Genomic DNA, 21,006 nt, shown 5'->3' with positions numbered 1-21,006 from the left:
TTGTTTGGTGTGAAACACCAAACTTATTCTTTGCAATGCACAGAAACTACTTCACCTTTTTATGAAACAAATAAAAAACAGCAAAGGAGTATTACCTCCTCCCAACAAGCGCTTCTTTAACGTCACTAGCTTGACGGTTGTCCCTTGTTAGGGTGGATTGTAGTGCTTGATGTCCTCTCCTCTCACTATGAAAAACGTCCCCATTTGATTCCTTCATGATTTCCAAATGTTCCATAGAAAGAACTTTCCTGATTGTGAACACTGAGGGAGCTGGGAAGGAATGGTTTGAGGCCAGGTGGGATTGGCAGATAATGATTTTTGTGGCTTTAACTCTTGCAATTCTTGTTTGCCTTCCAAGGACTGTTTCAGAGTTTCAGCTGCTGGGTTGCTTTCCTCCAAACACAGATGGCTACTATCATCCTTAGGCTTTCAGGTTCTGGTTCAGGCTCAGATGCAGGTTTGAAAACATGAAAATGAGCTGTTCATCATGTATTCTCAAAATTAGCTCTCCTTGTTCTACATCTATGAGCGCTCTAGCAGTGGCTAGAAATGGCCTTCCCAGAATGATAAGGTGTAGGTAGCTTTCCTCCATGTCCAAATGACAAAGTCTGTGGGGAAGAAATAATTTCCCACTTTCACCAGCACATTCTCAACTACCCCTTCAGCTTGCTTCTGAGTTTTGTTAGCCAGTTGTATGATTACATCAGTGGATCTCACCTCATTCAGTTGTAGCCTCTTCATAAGAGTCAGAGGCATCACATTTATGCTAGCTCCTAGATCACAGAACCTCTGTCAATTTTTGTTTCCCTATGATGCAGGGGATGAAAACTTCCTGGGTCTGTTTCTTAGAGACTATGTCCTTCTTGATGAGGGCACTGCATTCTTTGTTCATTATTACAGTTTGTCCTCCCTTCAAAACTCTTTTCTTGCTCAGCAATTCCTTCAAATACTTGATATGTGTAGGCATCTGCTGGAGAATCTCAAGAAAGGGAATATTGATATGGAGAGACTTAAATGTCTCTAAAAACCTTGAATATTTTCCCTTTTTCACCTTCTCCTAACCTCTGAGGAAATGGTGCTTTTGGTTGGTATGTTTCTAGCATGCCTTTATTTTGCAGTTCCTTGGCTTGCTCAGTTTCACTTTCCTGCTTAGCTTCTTCCACACCTTCCTTCAAGATTTCTGGCTCCTGTTCTGAGGGTCTGATTCCTTCTTCTTCTGAGACTTCCTTCAATATGGTGATGGCCTTGCATTCTTCCCATCTCACTCCCTTTTGTTCCCCTTTAGGATTCTTTTCTGTGTCACTAGGGAACACTGCAGTTGACTTGGGGGCCTGTTGAGATAGCTCTCCTACTCGAGACTCCATCTTCTTGATTTTTTCACCATGGTTCCTTAAGGTAGATCTCACATCATTCCTAAAGCTTTTCAACTCACTTATGTCCTGACCCATGTTTGCAAGCATTCCTTCTATCCTGTTTAATTGATCTTGAAATTGTTGGTTCGGATTAGGTTGGGCAGGTTGATTATTTTGGCCATGATATGGTGGTTGGGAGTAAGTGTTTTGTGTGGCTTGGTATGATCTTTGGTTGGAGTTTTGGTATGTGGAATTGTTATGTTGGTTGGGGTTGTAAGGTTTGTGGTTTTGTGGTTGGGTTTGCTGGTTTCCCCACCTTTGGGTGGTTTTTCCAGCCTGGAATGTTGGAATGTGGATCATATGGTTGCCTTTGTTGATTTCCCACATAGTTGGCCTCTTCCCAATCACCTCCTTCAGTGCTTACTTCCTCTTGATCTTGTGTGTATTGCAGCCACTTGATTTGTTTCTAATTTCCTGGTGAGCTCTGCTAGTTGCTTGGCAAACACCTTGTTTTGGGCTAGAATTTTATCAACATGGTTCAGCTCCATGACTCCCTTAGTGTTGTGTCTCTCTGAAGCATAGTAGTACTCATTCTTAGCCACTGTCTCAATCACTTCAATGGCTTCTTCCACAGTCTTTTTTTCCTGTTCAATGAACCTCCTGATGAATGGTCTACAGCCTTCCTTGATTCATAAGAAAGTCCATCATAGAAAATATGCAATTGCACCCAGTCATGGAACATGTCTGGTGGGCATTTCCTTGTCAATCCTTGAACCTCTCCCATGCCTCGTAGAGAGTTTCACCATCTGTTGTCTAAAAGTCTGAACCTCAGATCGAAGCCTATTGACCTTTTGTGGGGGGTAGAAACGTGCCAGAAACTTGCTTTCCACCTCATCCCAGGTTGTTAGGCTCCCCCTTGGGAATGATTCCAGCCACTTAGCTGCCTTGTCCCTAAGTGAAAATGGGAACAAGAGCAGTTATAGGCATCTTCCTGGACTCCATTGGACTTCACAGTGTCGCAAATTCTCAGGAATTTTGTGAGATGTTGGTTTGGATCTTCATTAGCACTCCCACCAAATGAACAATGATTCTCCACCAGTGATATTAGCTGTGGTTTGAGTTCAAAATTGTTGGCCTGAATGGGTGGTTTCTGAATGCTGCTACCACAATTCCCAGAGGTTGGGTTTATGTATGAACCAAGAACCCTCCTCTCGGGAATGGCATTGTTTCCATCAGCTCTCTCATGGTTGTGAACTTCTCTATCCATGTTGAGATCTAGAGCTTCCTCAAAATTGTCCTCAGATTCTCCTTCAGATTCTTCTTCTCCCAGTACTCTCTTCCCTCTTGCTTCCCTTCTAAGTTTATGAAGGGTCCTCTCTGGTTCGGTATATGGATGAGTTGATATCTCTCCTCTCCTACCTATCATACAAGAACACAGCACAGGCAACAAACAAGTAAAATACTCTTGGTTAATGGAAGAGTATGGTTAGAGCAGTTGAGGAATTAATTCAAATAGTTAGTGAGTCAGTGAGTTAGTTGCTTGAATTTAAAGGCATAAAGAAAGAAAGCAAGTAACAGAGTGCAGAAATTAAAATTCAACAAGTAACTTGAACTGAATTAACAAAACAAGAAAAATGCTCAATCTAGTTAACTTCCAATTTGAGAATTGTCAATCGAAAACCAATCCCCGGCAACGGCGCCATAAACTTGATATGCTATAAACTTGATAGCTACGATTTTAGGAAATTTGCACGATCGGCAAAAATTCCTTCCGGCAAGTGCACCGGTTATCGTCAAGTAAAAACTCACAATAGAGTGAGGTCGAATCCCACAAAGATTGGTTGAGTGAGCAATTCGGATTAGAAGTGTGTTCTAGTTGAGCGGAATCAAGATTTAGATGAGAATTGCGGAATGTTAAATTGCATGAATTAAAGAGCTAGAAGCTAAATTGCTGAAATTAAAAGGGGATCGGGGTGATTGCATGAATTTAATTGCAGAATGTAAAGAGAAAGTGGTAGATCAGAAATGGGGAATTCATTGGGTTTCAGGAGATATTGAGATCTCCGAATCAAAACATTTTTTATCCCTTCCTCAACCAATGCATTCATTGAATTTTGCTTGGCAATCTTATATGATTGGATCCCAATCCCTTGGCTCACCAATTCTCTCTAAAAACAAACAAATTCCCAATCCCTTGGTTTAAATGTTCATAAGAAGAGATGATGCTCGATCACCGATTATACCACACAGTTTCATGAACCACAATTTGGTAGGATTACATGTCACAATATCCATCCAAACCCCAATCCAATTCACTGTGAGGAAGCTTCTCTAGCATGAATCCTCCATTCCTTTCCCAAGGTTCCGAAGGATTCCAATTATGGATAGTTTCTTTCCCAAGACAACTATCCAATGGAATTAGATCGAGAAGCTTTCTAACAAAATTCAAGAGAAAAGATTGAAGAAGAAGATAAAAACTATTATTGATTCATTGAATTACAATAGAGCTCCCTAACCCAATGAAAGGGGTTTAGTGAGTCATAGCTCTGAATTCAATTCCAAAAGATGAAAACTAGAAAATTGATCCAAAAGTTCCCAGTGTGTAAAAGTTTTTTTACTAACTTAAATTCTATCCTATTTATACACTTTCTAAATTGAGCTTCTGTTGTGTTTCTTGGGCTTTGAGGCCTTTCCCTGATTTCCTTTTGCTTTGGGTTTATGATCCATAATCCTGATGAGGCTGCTGATCCAATTCTGCAACATTCATTGAGCCAACTTAGTGATAATCAAGTAATGACACATGACTCAACAAATTGAAATTCCAGACTCATCAATTCTTCAGGCCCATTCCCATAAACCATGATATTCAATTGGGTTTCATACCAGAGTACGTTTAAGTTAATGTTTGTGCTCAAATGCTAACTTAAACTGCAATATCTTGGCCCAGAAACCTTTTAAAATTGTGGCGTTTAAGTTGCAGTTTAAGCTTAAACTGCAACTTAAACGTTGGACACTCCTGGAGGTGGTATAATTCGAGCACGTTTAAGCTTCAGTTTAAGGTTAAACTGAAGCATAAACGTGAAAATGGAAGAAGGCAACCCTGGAGTGTGGAATTGTCGAACACGTTTAAGCTTCAGTTTAAGGTTAAACTGAAGCTTAAACGTGGAAATGGGGGAAAGCATCCTGGAGGGTAAAGGTCGAACACGTTTAAGCTCCAGTTTAAGCTTAAACTGGAGCTTAAACGTGGAAATGCAAAACGCAACCCTGGAGGAGAATGTCGAACACGTTTAAGCTCCAGTTTAAGCTTAAACTGGAGCTTAAACGTGGAAATGGCTCCCTGATGCATTTCATTTCTGGCGTTTAACTTCCAGTTTAAGGTTAAACTGGAGGTTAAACGCCACTTTCAGCTTTCATGATTTTGGCGTTTAATGCTCCAGTTTAAGCTTAAACTGGAGCTTAAACTCCACATGTGATATTCAAGCTTCTTTTATTGATTTTGTTGCTTCCTTGCCTAGCCTCTTCTTCCCTGAAATCATCCAAACAACTGCATCAAAGTCTTGCAAAATTTCATGAGAAATCTTTCATTCATAGCATTCAAGTAATATAACTAAAAACTCATGAAATTTGCATCAAAATCATACTGTTTGGATGGTTCATTGCTTTGTTATTCATTTAACCATTCTTGGTTACTTTAAACTCAAGAAAATGCATAAAACAACTAAAACTAACAGAAAAATGCTAGTGAAACTAGCCTAAGATGCCTTGGCATCAACGACTGGCATAGTAAATGATGTGCAGAAGCTTGTCATGCCTTTGTCCCAACACAGCACCAATGGCATGGTCACTGGCATCACACATTAGTTCAAATGGCAATGCCCAGTTTGGTGCGGAGATGATTGGTGCTGAGACCAATTTTGCTTTCAGGGTCTCAAATGCCTGCAGACACTCTTTATCAAAGATAAATGGCGTGTCGGCAGCTAGCAGGTTGCTTAGAGGTTTGGCGATTTTTGAAAAATCCTTTATAAACCTCCTATAGAATTCTGCATGCCCCAGAAAGCTTCTGATTGCCTTAACATTGGTGGGTGGTGGTAATTTTTCAATTACTTCAACTTTAGCTTGATCCACCTCTATTCCCTTGTTCGAGATTTTGTGCCCAAGGACAATTCCTTCAGTCACCATAAAGTGACACTTTTCCCAGTTTAAAACCAGGTTGGTCTCTTGGCATCTCTTTAGAACAAGTGCTAAATTGTTAAGGCAGGAGCTGAATGAGTCTCCAAACACTGAAAAGTCATCCATGAAGACTTCCAGAAATTTTTCCACCATATCAGAGAAAATTGAGTGCATGCACCTCTGAAAGGTTGCAGGTGCATTGCACAGGCCAAATGGCATCCTTCTGTATGCAAATACTCCAGATGGGCATGTGAACGCCGTTTTCTCCTGATCCTGGGGATCTACTGCAATTTGATTATAACCTGAATATCCATCCAGGAAGCAGTAGTATTCATGACCTGTTAGTCTTTCTAGCATCTGGTCTATGAATGGTAAAGGAAAATGATCCTTTCTGGTGGCTGTATTGAGCCTTCTGTAATCAATACACATACGCCACCCAGTAACTGTTCTTGTAGGAACCAGTTCATTTTTTTTATTATGAACCACTGTCATGCCACCTTTCTTAGGGACGACTTGGACAGGGCTCACACAGGGGCTGTCAGAAATAGGATAAATAATCCCAGCCTCTAGTAATTTAGTGACCTCTTTCTGCACCACTTCCTTCATGGCTAGGTTCAGCCGCCTTTGTGGTTGAACCACTGGCTTGGCGTCACCCTCCAGTAAGATCTTGTGCATGCATCTAGCTGGGCTAATGCCCTTAAGATCACTGATGGACCACCCAAGAGCTGTCTTGTGTGTCCTTAGCACTTGAATTAGTGCTTCCTCTTCCTGTGGCTCTAAGGTAGAGCTTATGATTACAGGAAAGGTATCACCTTCTCCCAAGAATGCATATTTTAGGGAAGGTGGTAATGGTTTGAGCTCGGGTTTAGGAGGTTTCTCCTCTTCCTGAGGGATTTTCAGAGGTTCTACTATTTTCTCTGACTTCTCCAGATCAGGCTGAACGTCTTTAAAGATGTCCTCTAGCTCTGATTCGAGACTCTCAGCCATATTGACCTCTCTTACCAGAGAGTCAATATATCAACACTCATGCAGTCATTTGGGGTGTCTGGATGTTGCATTGCTTTGACAACATTCAACTTGAACTCCTCATTGACTCTCAAGGTTACTTCCCCTTTTTGGACATCAATGAGGGTTCGGCCAGTTGCTAGGAAAGGTCTTCCTAGAATGAGAGTTGCACTCTTGTGCTCCTCCATTTCCAGCACCACAAAGTCAGTAGGAAAGGCAAATGGCCCAACCTTGACAATCATGTCCTCAATCACGCCTGATGGGTATTTAATGGAGCCATCAGCAAGTTGAAGACATATCCTGGTTGGTTTGATTTCTTCAGTTAAACCAAGCTTTCTGATAGTAGATGCAGGTATTAGGTTGATACTTGCTCCAAGATCACATAAAGCTTGCTTGGTGCAAGTGCCCTCTAATGTGCATGGTATCATAAAGCTCCCAGGATCTTTAAGCTTCTCAGGTAAGCTTTTTAGAATGACTGCACTGCATTCTTCAGTGAGGTAAACTTTTTCAGTTTCCCTCCAATCCTTCTTATGACTTAAGATCTCTTTCATGAACTTAGCATAAGAGGGTATTTGCTCAAGTGCTTCTGCAAACGGAATCTTTATTTCAAGAGTCCTGAGATAGTCTGCAAAGCGGGCAAATTGCTTATCCTGTTCCGCTTGGCGGAGTTTTTGAGGATAAGGCATTTTGGCTTTGTATTCCTCAACTTTAGTTGCTGCAGGTTTATTACCTACAGAAGTGGGTTGGAAAGCCTTTTTAGAAGGGTTGTTATCAGCACTTGTATGTGACTGATTCCCCACTGGCATTTGAATGCCAGTGGTGGGAGCTGGGGTGGCGTTAGACGCCACTTCCTTGTTTGTTACTGGCGTTTGAACGCCAGAACCATGCTCCCTTTGGGCGTTCAACGCCGGATTCATGCTTGTTTCTGGCGTTGAACGCCAGGAATGAGCATGGTCTGGGCGTTCAGCGCCAGCTTTATTCCTCTCTGGGCTCTGACTGTCCTCAGAGGGATTTTGAGTATCCACTTGTTCATTTCTTGGTTTCCTGCTGCTTTGAAGTGAGGTATTTAATGTTTTCCCACTTCTTAATTGAATTGCTTGGCATTCTTCTGCTATTTATTTTGACAATTGCTTTTCTGTCTGCTTTAATTGTACTTCCATATTCCTGTTTGCCATTCTTGTTTCCTGTAATATTTCCTTGAATTCGGCTAGCTGCTGAGTTAGAAAGTCTAATTGCTGATTGAATTTATTAGCCTGATCCACCGGACTGAGTTCAACAGTTACTGTTTTAGCTTCTTCTTTCATGGAAGATTCACTGCTTAGGTACAGATGTTGATTTCTGGCAACTGTATCAATAAGCTCTTGAGCCTCTTCAATTGTTTTTCTCATATGTATAGATCCACCAGCTGAGTGGTCTAGAGAAATCTGAGCTTTTTCTGTAAGCCCATAGTAGAAGATGTTTAGTTGCACCCATTCTGAAAATATTTCAGAGGGGCATTTTCTTAGCATCTCTCTGTATCTTTCCCAGGCATCATAAAGAGATTCATTATCTCCATGTTTGAAGCCTTGGATGCTTAGCCTTAGCTGTGTCATCCGTTTTGGAGGGAAATAGTGATTCAGGAATTTTTCTGACAACTGCTTCCATGTTTTTATGCTGTTCTTAGGCTGGTTATTTAACCACCTCTTAGCTTGATCTTTTACAGCAAATGGAAACAGTAATAATCTGTAGACATCCTGATCCACTTCCTTATCATGTACTGTGTCAGCAATTTGCAAAAATTGTGCCAGAAACTCTGTAGGTTCTTCATGTGGAAGACCAGAATACTGACAGTTTTGCTGCACCATGATAATGAGCTGAGGATTCAACTCAAAGCTACTAACTCCAATGGAGGGTATACAGATACTACTCCCATATGAAGCAGTAGTGGGGTTAGCATATGACCCCAGAGTCCTCTTGGACTGTTCATTCCTACTTGCTTCCATGATGGAATACAAGGGATAATTTATATGTTGATTTTATTTATTTTATAGATGTGGAATAAATAAAAAATGGAATATATAAAAAAAAATTGAAAATATTTTGTGAAAATTTTTTTTTTTCGAAAAAATTTAAAATTGAAATCTGAATTTTATTTAAAAATTTCGAAAATGTAGTTTTAAAATTAGTTAGAAAAGATATTTTTATTTTTTTTGAATTTTGAATTTTATGATGAAAGAGAAAAACACATAAAAGACACAAGACTTAAAATTTTTAGATCTAATGCTCCTTATTTTCGAAAATTTTTGGAGGAAAAACACCAAGGAACACCAAACTTAAAAATTTTAAGATCAAGACACAAGAAAAACTCAAGAACACCTTGAAGATTCACAAGAACACAAAGAACAAAAGAAAGAACACCAAACTTAAAATTTTTAGAAAACTTTAATAAAATTTTCGAAAATTCTAAAAAGATTAACAAGAAAACACCAAACTTAAAGTTTGGCACAAGATTCAATCAAAGAAAATTTATTTTTGAAAAAGGTTCCAAAGCGTATACCCAATTATCAAGAATATAAGCCAATACTCTAGCCAATTGGGAGTAAATGTAACACTTGTTCTGAATATTCCAATTAATGTTTTTTTTTTTAAAGAACACAAGTGAAACAAGAAAAGACACAAAGCAAGAAAAACTCAAGATCAACAAGAAAGATAAACAAGAACAACTCGAAGATCAATGAAGAACAAAGAAAACAAGTCGAAAATTTTAAAGAAAAATATAAGACGTGTAATTGACACCAAACTTAGAACAAGACACTAGACTCACGAAAATTAGCAATTAATTAAGAAAAATAATAAATTTTGAAAAGAAATTTTTGAAAAGAAACTATCCTATCAAGATTTAATGACTCTATAACAATAAAAATAAAAATAAATTATTCCTAATCTAAGAAATAAAATAAACCTTTAGTTGTTCAAACTCGAATAATCCCCGGCAACGGCGCCAAAAACTTGGTGCACGAATTTGTAATCCGCACAACTAACCAGCAAGTGCACTGCGTCGTCCAAGTAATACCTTACGTGAGTAAGGGTCGATCCTACGGAGATTATTGGTTTGAAGCAAGCTATGTTTATTTTATTATTCTTAGTCAGGATATTAATTAAAATTATAAGTTGGAATTATTAGATTTGATTGGAAGAATAAAAGAGAATAACAGCGTTACTTGTTGTGCAGTAATGAGAAATATGTTGGAGTTTTGGAGATGCTTTGTCCTTCGAACTTCAACTCTTCCTTAAAATCCTTCAACACACGAAAAGTCCCTTCCATGGCAAGCTCTATGTAGGGTGTCACCGTTGTCAATGGCTACCTCCCATCCTCTCAGTGAAAACGTTCCTATGCTCTATCACAGCACGGCTAATCATCTGTCGGTTCTCAATCAGGTTGGAATAGAATCCATTGATTCTGTTGCGTCTGTCACTAATGCCCAGCCTTCAGGAGTTTGAAGCTCGTCACAATCATTCAATCCCAGAATCCTACTCGGAATACCACAGACAAGGTTTAGACTTTCCGGATTCTCATGAATGCCGCCATCAATCCGGCTTATACCACGAAGATTCTGCGTAATGAATCTAAGAGATACTCATTCAGTCTGATGTAGAACGGAGGTGGTTGTCAGGCACACGTTCATGGTTTGGGGAAGGTGATGAGTGTCACGGATCATCACCTTCTCCATAATTAAGCGCGAATGAACATCTTAGATAAGAACAAGCGTGTTTGAATGGAAAATAAAGGAATTGTATTAATTCATCGAGACGCTGCAGAGCTCCTCACCCCCAACAATGGAGTTTAGAGACTCATGCCGTCAAAAAGTATGTAATTCAGATCTGAAAATGTCATGAGGTACAGAATAATTCTCTAAAAGTTGTTTAAATAGTAAACTAGTAACCTAGGTTTACAGAATATGAGTAAACTAAGATAATTGGTGCAGAAATCCACTTCTGGGGCCCACTTGGTGTGTGCTGGGGCTGAGACTAAAGCTATCCACGAGTAGAGGCTTTTCTTGGAGTTGAACTCCAAGTTATGACGTGTTTTGGGCGTTCAACTCCGGATCATGACGTTTTTCTGGCGTTTAACTCCAGACAGCAGCATGTACTTGGCGTTCAACGCCAAGTTACGTCGTCTATCTTCGCGCAAAGTATGGACTATTATATATTGCTGGAAATCCCTGGATGTCTACTTTCCAACGCCGTTGAGAGCACGCCAATTGGACTCCTGTAGCTCCAGAAAATCCATTTCGAGTGCAGGGAGGTCAGGATCCAACAGCATCAGCAGTCCTTTTTTCAGCCTAAGTCAGATTTCTGCTCAGCTTCCTCAATTTCAGTCAGAAAATACCTGAAATCACAGAAAAATACACACACTCATAGTAAAGTCCAGAAATGTGATTTTTGCTTAAAAACTAATAAAATTCTTTTAAAAACGAATTAAAACATACTAAAATCTACATGAAATTACCCCCAAAAAGCGTATAAAATATCCGCTCATCAGGGAACACCAACCTTACATTTTCCGGACTGAAATCTAAGTATTTCCCCCGAACCATTCTAAGCCAATTCTTTGGATTCGGGTTCATACTTTGATCATAGTTCCTAGTGATCCATGCATTGGCATAGAACTCTTGAACCATTAAGATTCTGACTTATTGAATGGGGTTGGTGAGAACTTCCCAACCTCTTCTTCGGATTTCATGTCGGATTTCCGGATACTCATTTTTCTTGAGCATAAAAGGGACCTCAGAGATCACCTTCTTTTTGGCCACAACTTCATAGAAGTGGTCTTGATGGACCTTTGAGATGAATCTCTCCATCTCTCATGACTTGGAGGTGGAAGCTTTTGCCTTTCCTTTCTTCTTTCTAGAGGTTTCTTCGGACTTAAGTACCATAAATAGTTATGGAAAAACAAAAAGAAATGCTATTACCACACCAAACTTAAAAGGTTTGCTCGTCCTCGAGCAAAAAAAGAAAGAAAGAAGGGGGAGAAGAAGAAAACGGAGGAGATGGAGGGTTATAGGTGGTTCGGCCAAGAGGGGGGAAAGGTGTTTGTGTTGTGAATATGAAAGAGTAGTGAGGGGTTTATATAGGGGTGAGGGGAGGGTTAGGTTTCGGTCATTAGGGTTGGGTTTGGGAGGGAAAAGTGTTTTGAATTTGAAAGGTGAGGTAGGTGGAGTTTTTGGGGAAGAGGTATGGAGGTGATTGTTGAAGAGAATATAGGGAAGAGGATATGATTTGATTGGTGAGCGGTGTTTTGGGTAGAGTGTTATAGAGATGTGTGAGGTGGAGAGAGAGAGGTGGGATAGGTGGGGATCCTGTGGGGTCCACAGATCCTGAGGGATCAAGGATTTGTCATCCCTGCTCCAATTAAGTGTGTAAACGCCCTTAGTATGCAATCCTGGCGTTTAACGCCAGACTGCTACTTGTTTCTGGCGTTAAACGCCAGCTTTTATTCCTTTTTTGGCATTAAACGCCAGGCTGCAACATGTTTCTGGCATTTAACATTAGTTTATTACTTCTTTCTAGCGTTTAACGCCAGTCTGGTGCTTCTTTTTGGCGTTTAACGCCCAGAATGGTGCCAGACTAGGCGTTAAACGCACATTCTGCCACCCTTACTGGCGTTTAAATGCCAGTAAGTTTTCTCCTCCAGGGTGTGCTGTTTTTAATGCTGTTTTTATTTTTCTTTAATTTTGCAGTAATTTTTGTGACTCCACATGATCATCAACCTAAAAAAAAGAAATAACATAGATAAAATTGGGTTGCCTCCCAATAAGCGCTTCTTTAATGTCAATAGCTTGACAGTGAGCTCTCATGGAGCTTCACAGATGTTCAGAGCATTGTTGGTACCTCCCAACACCAAACTTAGAGTTTGAATGTGGGGGTTCAATACCAAACTTAGAGTTTGGTTGTGGCCTCCTAACACCAAACTTAGAGTTTGACTGTGGGGGCTTTGTTTGACTCAGCATTGAGAGAAGCTTTTCTTGCTTCCTCTCCATGGTTACAGAGGGAGATCCTTGAGTTTTAAACACAAGGTAGTCCTCATTCAATTGAAGGATCAACTCTCCTCTGTCCACATGAATCACAGCTTTTGCTGTGGCTAGGAAGGGTCTTACAAGGATGATGGATTCATCCTCATCCTTCCCAGTGTCTAGGATTATGAAATCAGCAGGAATGTAAAGGCCTTTGACCTTTACTAGCACGTCTTCTACCTGTCCATAAGCCTTTTTCATGGATTTGTCTACCATCTATAATGAGAATTTGGCATCCTATACCTCAAAGATTCCTAATTTCTCCATTACAGAGAGTGCCATTAAGCTTATGCCTGACCCCAGGTCACACAAAGCCTTCTCAAAGGTCATGGTGCCTGTTCCGAGGGTTACCTGAAACTGTAGCTCGGTCGTCTGACAAGGCCCGAGGTGGGGGGTCTGTGACCCGAGCTTTATGTGTTGAACGGCGGGGGGTGTACCTGCAAAGACACTCCGATGCCTAAGTTAGCATGGGTCCAAGCAGATATCGAGTAGAATTAGAGTATGAGTTATACCTGGGTGCTCCAGTGTATTTATAGTAGTTGGCTGTGATCTTCCCTGGATAAGATATTCTTATCTTATCTTATCTTCTGGGAGTCTTATCTTTATCTTTGTGGAACCGCCTTTCCCAGGCCCTTTCGGCCTTTAGGTTTTGGGCTTAGTTCCTTCTGATGGGCCTTCTTTGGCCTATTTGTCCGAGGTCCGACCTCGGGCTTGAGCCTTGAGGCGAGGTCGGACTCTCGATCAGCTTGCCGAGTTTGGAGAGCTCGGTCAGGGTATGAACAGTGCCCCTGCCTGAGTTCGTCTTTTGGAGAGGTCGAGCTCGGGCATTTAGTAGCTTTTTGAATTTTGAAAACGGTCGTTTCAGCATTTATTGCTTGTTACCGTTTCTTCCTCGATTTCCGTGCGGCGTTCCGTGGAGGCTTTATTTATTTGCCCCTTTCTTTGTTTATTCTTTCACTTTTCTTTTCGAACGTCTTACTTTTCTGTTTTGTCTTCTCCGGTTTTCTTTTCTGCAAGCGACTTCTTTATTTGGGGTTTTCTTTTCGCGCCGTCGTTCTTGCTGTCGTCTCATCGGAGCTCGTCGCTTTCTCCTTATCTTCCAGGTTTTGCTTTTCGCCTTTTACTTTTATTGTGCTCCTTTTCTCTTTTTTCTTCTGTGCCTGGGTTGCCCCGGAAAGAGGCGCCGCCATTTGTTTTGCTTGCATGGGGGGGGCTCTTTCTTTTATTTTCGTTTTTCGGGTTGCCGCTTTAAAAAGAACTTCTTTTTCTTGCTTCTGCTGAATTTGCTTTTGTCTGCATGTCATGTGATTTGTTGGCTTTCTCGTATTCGCTTTTGTGCTTTTTGGTTGTTTCTGCGTAACAACTTTTAGCTAGCGATTTTGATGTCTTGTACTCGCTTTTTGCTTTTTAGTTGTTCTCGGGTGACAACTTTTAGCTAGCGATTTTGATGTCTCGTACTCGCTTTTTTGCTTTTTAGTTGTTCTCGGGTAACAACTTTTAGCTAGCGATTTTGATGTCTCGTACTCGCTTTTTTGCTTTTTAGTTGTTCTCGGGTAACAACTTTTAGCTAGCGATTTTGATGTCTCGTACTCGCTTTTTTGCTTTTTAGTTGTTCTCGGGTAACAACTTTTTAGCTAGCGATTTTGCTTCTTCGTTCCTCGCTTTTTGCTTTTTAGTTGTTTTTGGGTAACAACTTTTAGCTAGCGACTTTGCTTCTCGTTCCTCGCTTTTTTGCTTTTTAGTTGTTTTTGGGTAACAACTTTTAGCTAGCGATTTGGCTTCTTTGTTCCTCGCTTTTTGCTTTTTAGTTGTTTTTGGGTAACAACTTTTAGCTAGCGACTTTGCTTCTCGTTCCTCGCTTTTTGCTTTTTAGTTGTTTTTGGGTAACAACTTTTAGCTAGCGATTTGGCTTCTTTGTTCCTCGCTTTTTTGCTTTTTAGTTGTTTTTGGGTAACAACTTTTAGCTAGCGATTTGGCTTCTTTGTTCCTCGCTTTTTTGCTTTTTAGTTGTTTTTGGGTAACAACTTTTAGCTAGCGATTTTGCTTCTCGTTCCTCGCTTTTTTGCTTTTTAGTTGTTTTTGGGTAACAACTTTTAGCTAGCGTTTTCTCGAGGTCTTTAATTTGCCGTTTTAGGGCTTTCTTTCTTGGGTCCGAGTTTGTTCTCGGACCTCGGGATCCTTAGTACCTCCTTTAGTCAGGTCCGACTTCGTTGTTTGGTCGGCCTTTTTAAGTTATTTTTGTAACTTCTTTTTTATTTGGCTTTTTGAGCCTTTTCAGAGTTACTTTTATAACTTCTCACATTAATTTGAACCTCGTCGCTTTATCTTTGCCGACCTTGTATGGCCTTTGGCAAATGATTTTTTGCGTTTTGCCGAGCATAAATTAATGCGCCTTGGTGGGGTACTTTTCTAGGATATGCTTCATCACGAGGAAGAGAAAATAAAGAAATTTGGTTAGTATTAAAAGAGAAGAATATTTACAAAGTGTTTACCCTTTTGGCTAGGTCGGGTGTCCTACTTAACCGGGTGTCTCATTAAAAAACCCTTGTAGGGAAAAAGAGTACACCTCGGGTTAAGTTTTTCTAACTGTAGTATCGTCTTAGGTTGCAGGCGTGCCAGGCTCTGGGCAGCTCATTGCCTTCTAGGTCGGAGATCTTGTAGTAGCCTGTCCCTAAGACTTCTGTTACTTTGTAGGGCCCCTTCCAGTTTGCAGCTAGCTTTCCTTCTCCCGATTTTTGTGTTCCGATGTCGTTTCGGATTAGAATCAGGTCGTGAGTGGAGAAGCTTCGTTTTATCACCTTTTGGTTGTATCTGAGGGCCGTTCGTCGTTTTAAGGCTTCTTCTTTGATCCGGGCTCTTTCTCGGACCTCGGGTAGGAGGTCGAGCTCTTCCTTTTGTGCCCGAGGATTGTTTTCTTCGTTGTAGAAGATGGTTCTGGGTGATCCCTCATCTATTTCGACGGGAATCATTGCCTCCATTCCGTAGGCTAGTCGGAATGGGGATTCTCCCGTTGTAGAGTGCGGGGTTGTCCGATATGCCCATAATACCTGGGGGAGTTCGTCGGCCCATGCCCCTTTGGCTTCTTGGAGTCTTCGTTTCAATCCAGCCAAGATGACTTTATTTGCAGCCTCTGCTTGTCCATTGGCTTGTGGGTGCTCGACCGATGTGAACTGCTGTTTGATTTTCAGCTCGGACACCAAGTTCTGAAAACTTGTGTCTGTGAACTGTGTTCCATTGTCTGTTGTGATGGAATAGGGGACTCCGAACCTCGTGACAATGTTTTTGTATAGGAATTTACGGCTTTTCTGAGCCGTAATGGTGGCTAAGGGTTCGGCTTCGATCCACTTTGTAAAGTAGTCGACCCCTACTATGAGGTATTGACCTGCCCCGGGCCTTGTGGAAACGGGCCGAGTAGGTCGAGTCCCCATTTCGCGAAGGGCCATGGTGCTGTGATGCTTATGAGGTCTTCGGGCGGTGCTTTGTGAAAATTGGCGTGTTTTTGGCAGGGGGGACATATTTTCACAAAGTCCGCCGCGTCTCTTTGTATGGTTGGCCAGTAGAACCCGGCTCTGACTATTTTCTTGGATAGGGCCCGAGCTCCGAGGTGGTTCCCACACATTCCTTTGTGGACTTCTTCGAGGATGCTTTTTGTTTCTGAGGTCGGGACGCACCTTAGGAGGGGATTTGCGAATCCTCTTCTGTATAACACGTCGTGGATTAGCGTGTAATTCTGGGCGTCCTTTGTAAGCCTTTTAGCTTCTCTTTTTCAGCGGGGAGAGTTCCCGACTTTAGGTAGTTGAGTATGGGGGTCATCCATCCTTGTTGTTGGTCGGATATGTTCAGTATTTCTTCCTCTCTTAGTACGGACGGAGATTGTAGAGTTTCTTGGAGGAGACTTCTATTGTTTCCTCCGGGCTTGGTGCTAGCAAGTTTTGAGAGGGCGTCGGCTCGGGCATTTTGCTCCCGGGGTATGTGCTGGATTCGTATTTCCGGGAAGTGCTGCAATTGTGCCTGTGTTTGGTCCAGGTATTTTTTCATAGTAGGATCTTTGGCCTGGTAACTTCCATTTACTTGTGATGTGACGACCTGGGAGTCGCTGAAAATTGTGATCCTCTCTGCTCCGACCTCTTTGGCTAGCTTTAGTCCTGCTAGTAGGGCCTCGTACTCGGCTTGGTTATTTGAGGCCTGGAACTCGAATTTTAGGGATAGCTCTATCCGTGTTCCTTGATCGCTTTCGAGTATGACACCGGCTCCGCTCCCTGCCTTATTTGAGGACCCGTCGACATATAAATTCCATGAGAGTGGGGTCCCTGGGGTCTCGGTGTATTCTGCTACGAAGTCGGCTAGATACTGGGACTTATGGCAGTTCGGGCTTCGTAGTGGAGGTCGAACTCAGACAGCTCCACCGCCCATTGTAGGATTCGTCCTGCCATGTCTGTCTTTTGTAGGATGTGTCTCATCGGTTGGTTTGTCCGGACTTTGATGGTGTGGGCTTGAAAGTAGGGACGGAGCCTTCGAGCTGTGAAGACTAGCGCGTAGGCGAATTTCTCTATTTTCTGATAGTTTAATTCAGCTCCTTGCAGCGCCTTGCTTACGAAATATACGGGGTGTTGCCCCTGGTCGTTTTCTCGTATTAGTGCCGAAGCGACTGCCCGATGTCCGACCGAGAGGTATAGTACGAGTTCTTCTCCTTTTAGAGGTCGGGTTAGGATTGGTGGCTGCCCGAGGAATTCTTTGAATTCTTGGAAGGCCTTTTCGCACTCCGGGGTCCACGAGAAGGGTTTCCCTTTCTTTAGGAGTGAGTAGAGAGGTAGTGACCTTATTGCTGATCCTACCAAGAATCTTGATAGGGCGGCTAATCTTCCGTTCAGTTGTTGTACCTCTTTGACACACGTCGGGCTCTTCATATTGAGTATCGCTTGGCATTTGTCCGGGTTTGCTTCGATGCCTCTTTGAGTCAGCATGAAGCCTAAGAACTTTCCGGCTTCTGCGGCGAAGGTGCACTTTGTCGGATTAAGCCTCATATTGTGTTTTCTGAGGGTACCGAAGATACTACTGAGGTCGGCCACCAAGTTTTTGTCTTCTTGTGTCTTTACTAGCATGTCGTCGACGTATACCTCTAGCTGTAGCCCGATGTGTTCTGAGAACACTTTGTTCATTAGTCTCTGGTATGTTGCCCCTGCGTTCTTCAGCCCGAAGGGCATTACTATGTAGCAGTAGTTTGCCTTTGGGGTTATGAACGAGGTCTTTTCTTGGTCGGGTCCATACATCGGGATTTGATTATATCCTGAGTACGCATCCATGAAGGAGAGGTATCTGTAGCCCGAAGCTGCGTCGACTAAAGCGTCGATGTTTGGTAGTGGATATGGGTCTTTAGGACAAGCTTTGTTGAGGTCTGTGTAGTCGACGCACATCCTCCACTTTCCATTGGGCTTTTTTACCAGAACTACGTTTGCGAGCCATAGGGGGTACTTTACCTCCCTAATAAACCCTGCATCTAGTAGTGCTTGTACCTGTTCCTCTATTGCCTGCATGCGTTCGGGCCCGAGTTTCCTTCGCCTTTGTTGGACAGGTCGGGATCCCTGATACACTGATAGTTTGTGGCACATTAGGTCGGGGCTTATGCCTGGCATATCGGAGGCTTTCCAGGCGAAGAGATCGGAATTCTCCCTTAAGAGGTTTGTGAGCTCCTTTTTTAGGCCTGCCTCGAGGTTTGCCCCTATGTTTGTTACTTTCTCGGGTGTGTTCCCGATTTGGACCTTCTCGGTTTCCCCTTCTGGCTGTGGCCGAAGATCTTCTCGGGTTTGGACTCGCCCGAGTTCTATGGTGTTGACCTCTTTCCCTTTTAGGCTCAGACTTTCGTTGTAGCATCGCCGTGCTAGCTTTTGGTCGCCTTTTAGGGTAGCGATTCCCTTTGCGGTAGGAAACTTCATGCAGAGGTGTGGGGTCGAGACTATAGCCGCTAGTCTGTTGAGGGTTGGTCGTCCGATGAGGGCATTGTATGCTGAAGTGACGTCGACCACAATGTAGTCGATGTTTAATGTTTTGGTTTGCTCGCCTTTTCCAAAGGTGGTGTGTAACGAGATGTATCCCAGGGGTCGAATTGGGGTATCTCCTAGTCCAAATAGGTCGGTGGGATAGGCTTTTAGCTCTTTTTCTTCGAGTCCGAGCTTGTCGAAGGCCTCTTTGAACAGGATATCTGCCGAGCTTCCTTGGTCGATCAGGGTTCGATGTAAGTTGGCGTTGGCTAGGATGATGGTGATCACCATAGGGTCGTCGTGTCCGGGTATTATACCAAGAGCATCTTCTCGGGTAAACGAGATAGTAGGTAACTCGGGCAAGGGGTTGTCTTCTCGGGCATGGTAGACTTCTTTGAGGTGTCTCTTTCGTGAGGATCTGGATGTCCCTCCACCTGCAAAACCTCCGTTTATTATGTGTATGTGCCTTTCAGGGGTTCGTGGGGTTGGTTCGGTCCGATCTTCGTTGTCTCTCCGCCTTCTCTTTCTGGTTTCTTCATCTTTCTCAGCTATGTATCTGTCGAGTTTTCCTTCTCTAGCTAGCTTTTCTATAACATTCTTCAGGTCGTGGCAGTCGTTAGTAGAATGACCGTAGAGTCTATGATATTCACAGTATTCGAACCGATCCCTTCCCGCTCTTTTGTGCTTCAGAGGTTTGGGTGGTGGGATCTTTTCGGTGTGGCACACTTCTCTGTAGACGTCTACCAGAGAGACTCGGAGGGGGGTGTAGCTGTGGTATTTCCTTGGCTTGTCCGAGCTGGACTCTTCCTTCTTTTTCTGATCCCGATCTCGATCTCGGGGCGGGTAGGTTGACTCCTTCCTGGAAGGTTCTCTCAGTCGTGAGGTTTCTTCCATGTTGATATATTTTTCTGCTCGCTCCTGCACTTCGTACAAGGAGGTCGGGTATCTTTTGGATAGGGATTGGCTAAACGGTCCTTCTCTTAGGCCGTTTGCTAGTCCCATGATGGCTGCTTCTGTGGACAAGTGTTGTATGTCCAGGCAGGCTTTGTTGAATCGCTCCATGTACTCTCTGAGAGTTTCTTGGTTGCTTTGTTTGATCCCGAGTAGGCTGGGGCGTGTTTTGCCTTGTCCTTTTGAATGGAGAACCTTGTTAGGAATTTTTTGGTCAGGTCTTCAAAGCTGGAGATTGATCCTGGCGGTAAGCTGTCGAACCACTTCATGGCTGACTTGGTGAGAGTGGTGGGGAAGGCTTTGCACCGAATTGCGTTGGATGCGTCGACTAAGTACATTCTGCTCCTGAAGTTGCTGAGGTGGTGACTTGGATCGGTGGTGCCGTCGTAGAGGTCCATATTTGAAGTTTCGCGGTACCTTCTCCTTCATGATCTCTTGTGTGAAGGGATCATGATTACTTTCGGGAGTGGTGCCGCGTGTTGTCCGATCTTTCAGATTGGCTTCTATCTTTCGTAGTTTTTCTTCTAATTCTCTGCGTTTGCGAGCCTCCCTTCTTAGATCCTGTTCAGTCTCTTTCTGCTTTTTTATGTCCTCTTCGAGTTGTCTCAGCCGGCTTTGTTGTGCCCGGACTGTCTCCAGAATCTCTGAACTCTTTTCCCTTCCAGGATTTTGTGGATCCTTGTTAGGGAGTGTACCTTTTGGATGATTCTGTTTGTTTCCCCCTGGAGTGTGTGGTGATAGAGGGCGGTCTGGTCGTCCTCCGGTGTCAACTTCCTCTTCTTGTTCTGATGTAGGATGGTCATTGTTGGGAGAGTCGTCCGCCATGGTAAAGGGATGACTTCCAGGTCCCCGGCAACGGCGCCAATGTTCCGAGGGTTACCTGAAACTGTAGCTCGGTCGTCTGACAAGGCCCGAGGTGGGGGGTCTGTGACCCGAGCTTTATGTGTTGAACGGCGGGGGGTGTACCTGCAAAGACACTCCGATGCCTAAGTTAGCATGGGTCCAAGCAGATATCGAGTAGAATTAGAGTATGAGTTATACCTGGGTGCTCCAGTGTATTTATAGTAGTTGGCTGTGATCTTCCCTGGATAAGATATTCTTATCTTATCTTATCTTCTGGGAGTCTTATCTTTATCTTTGTGGAACCGCCTTTCCCAGGCCCTTTCGGCCTTTAGGTTTTGGGCTTAGTTCCTTCTGATGGGCCTTCTTTGGCCTATTTGTCCGAGGTCCGACCTCGGGCTTGAGCCTTGAGGCGAGGTCGGACTCTCGATCAGCTTGCCGAGTTTGGAGAGCTCGGTCAGGGTATGAACAGTGCCTATGGTAAAAAGGTATTAAAAATTTATCGGGATCCTGTTTCTTTTGAGGTAATGTCTATCTGACCAAGTCATTTAGTTCATTGGTGAGCCAGGGGGTCTATCCACCCAAGTCTCATTACAAAATAACTTGGCATTCAGCTTCATGATTGCTCCAAGGTACTTAGCAACTTGCTCTTCAGTA

The 21,006-nt window shown here is 42.9% G+C and overlaps 1 non-coding gene across 1 annotated transcript; it reads left to right on the top strand.

The window, feature by feature from the left end:
- Positions 1–2,092: 2,092 nt before the first annotated feature.
- Positions 2,093–2,194, top strand: LOC130952588 (small nucleolar RNA R71). Its single transcript, XR_009074767.1, has one exon. It is a non-coding gene; the product is annotated as a small nucleolar RNA R71 (small nucleolar RNA).
- Positions 2,195–21,006: the final 18,812 nt, after the last annotated feature.

Source organism: Arachis stenosperma, chromosome 9 (genome assembly GCF_014773155.1).
Source record: "Arachis stenosperma cultivar V10309 chromosome 9, arast.V10309.gnm1.PFL2, whole genome shotgun sequence".
In the NCBI taxonomy this organism is placed as follows: Eukaryota; Viridiplantae; Streptophyta; class Magnoliopsida; order Fabales; family Fabaceae; genus Arachis; species Arachis stenosperma.
Note: the sequence above shows the minus strand (reverse complement) of the source record. Positions and strands in the feature narration are given on the sequence as shown.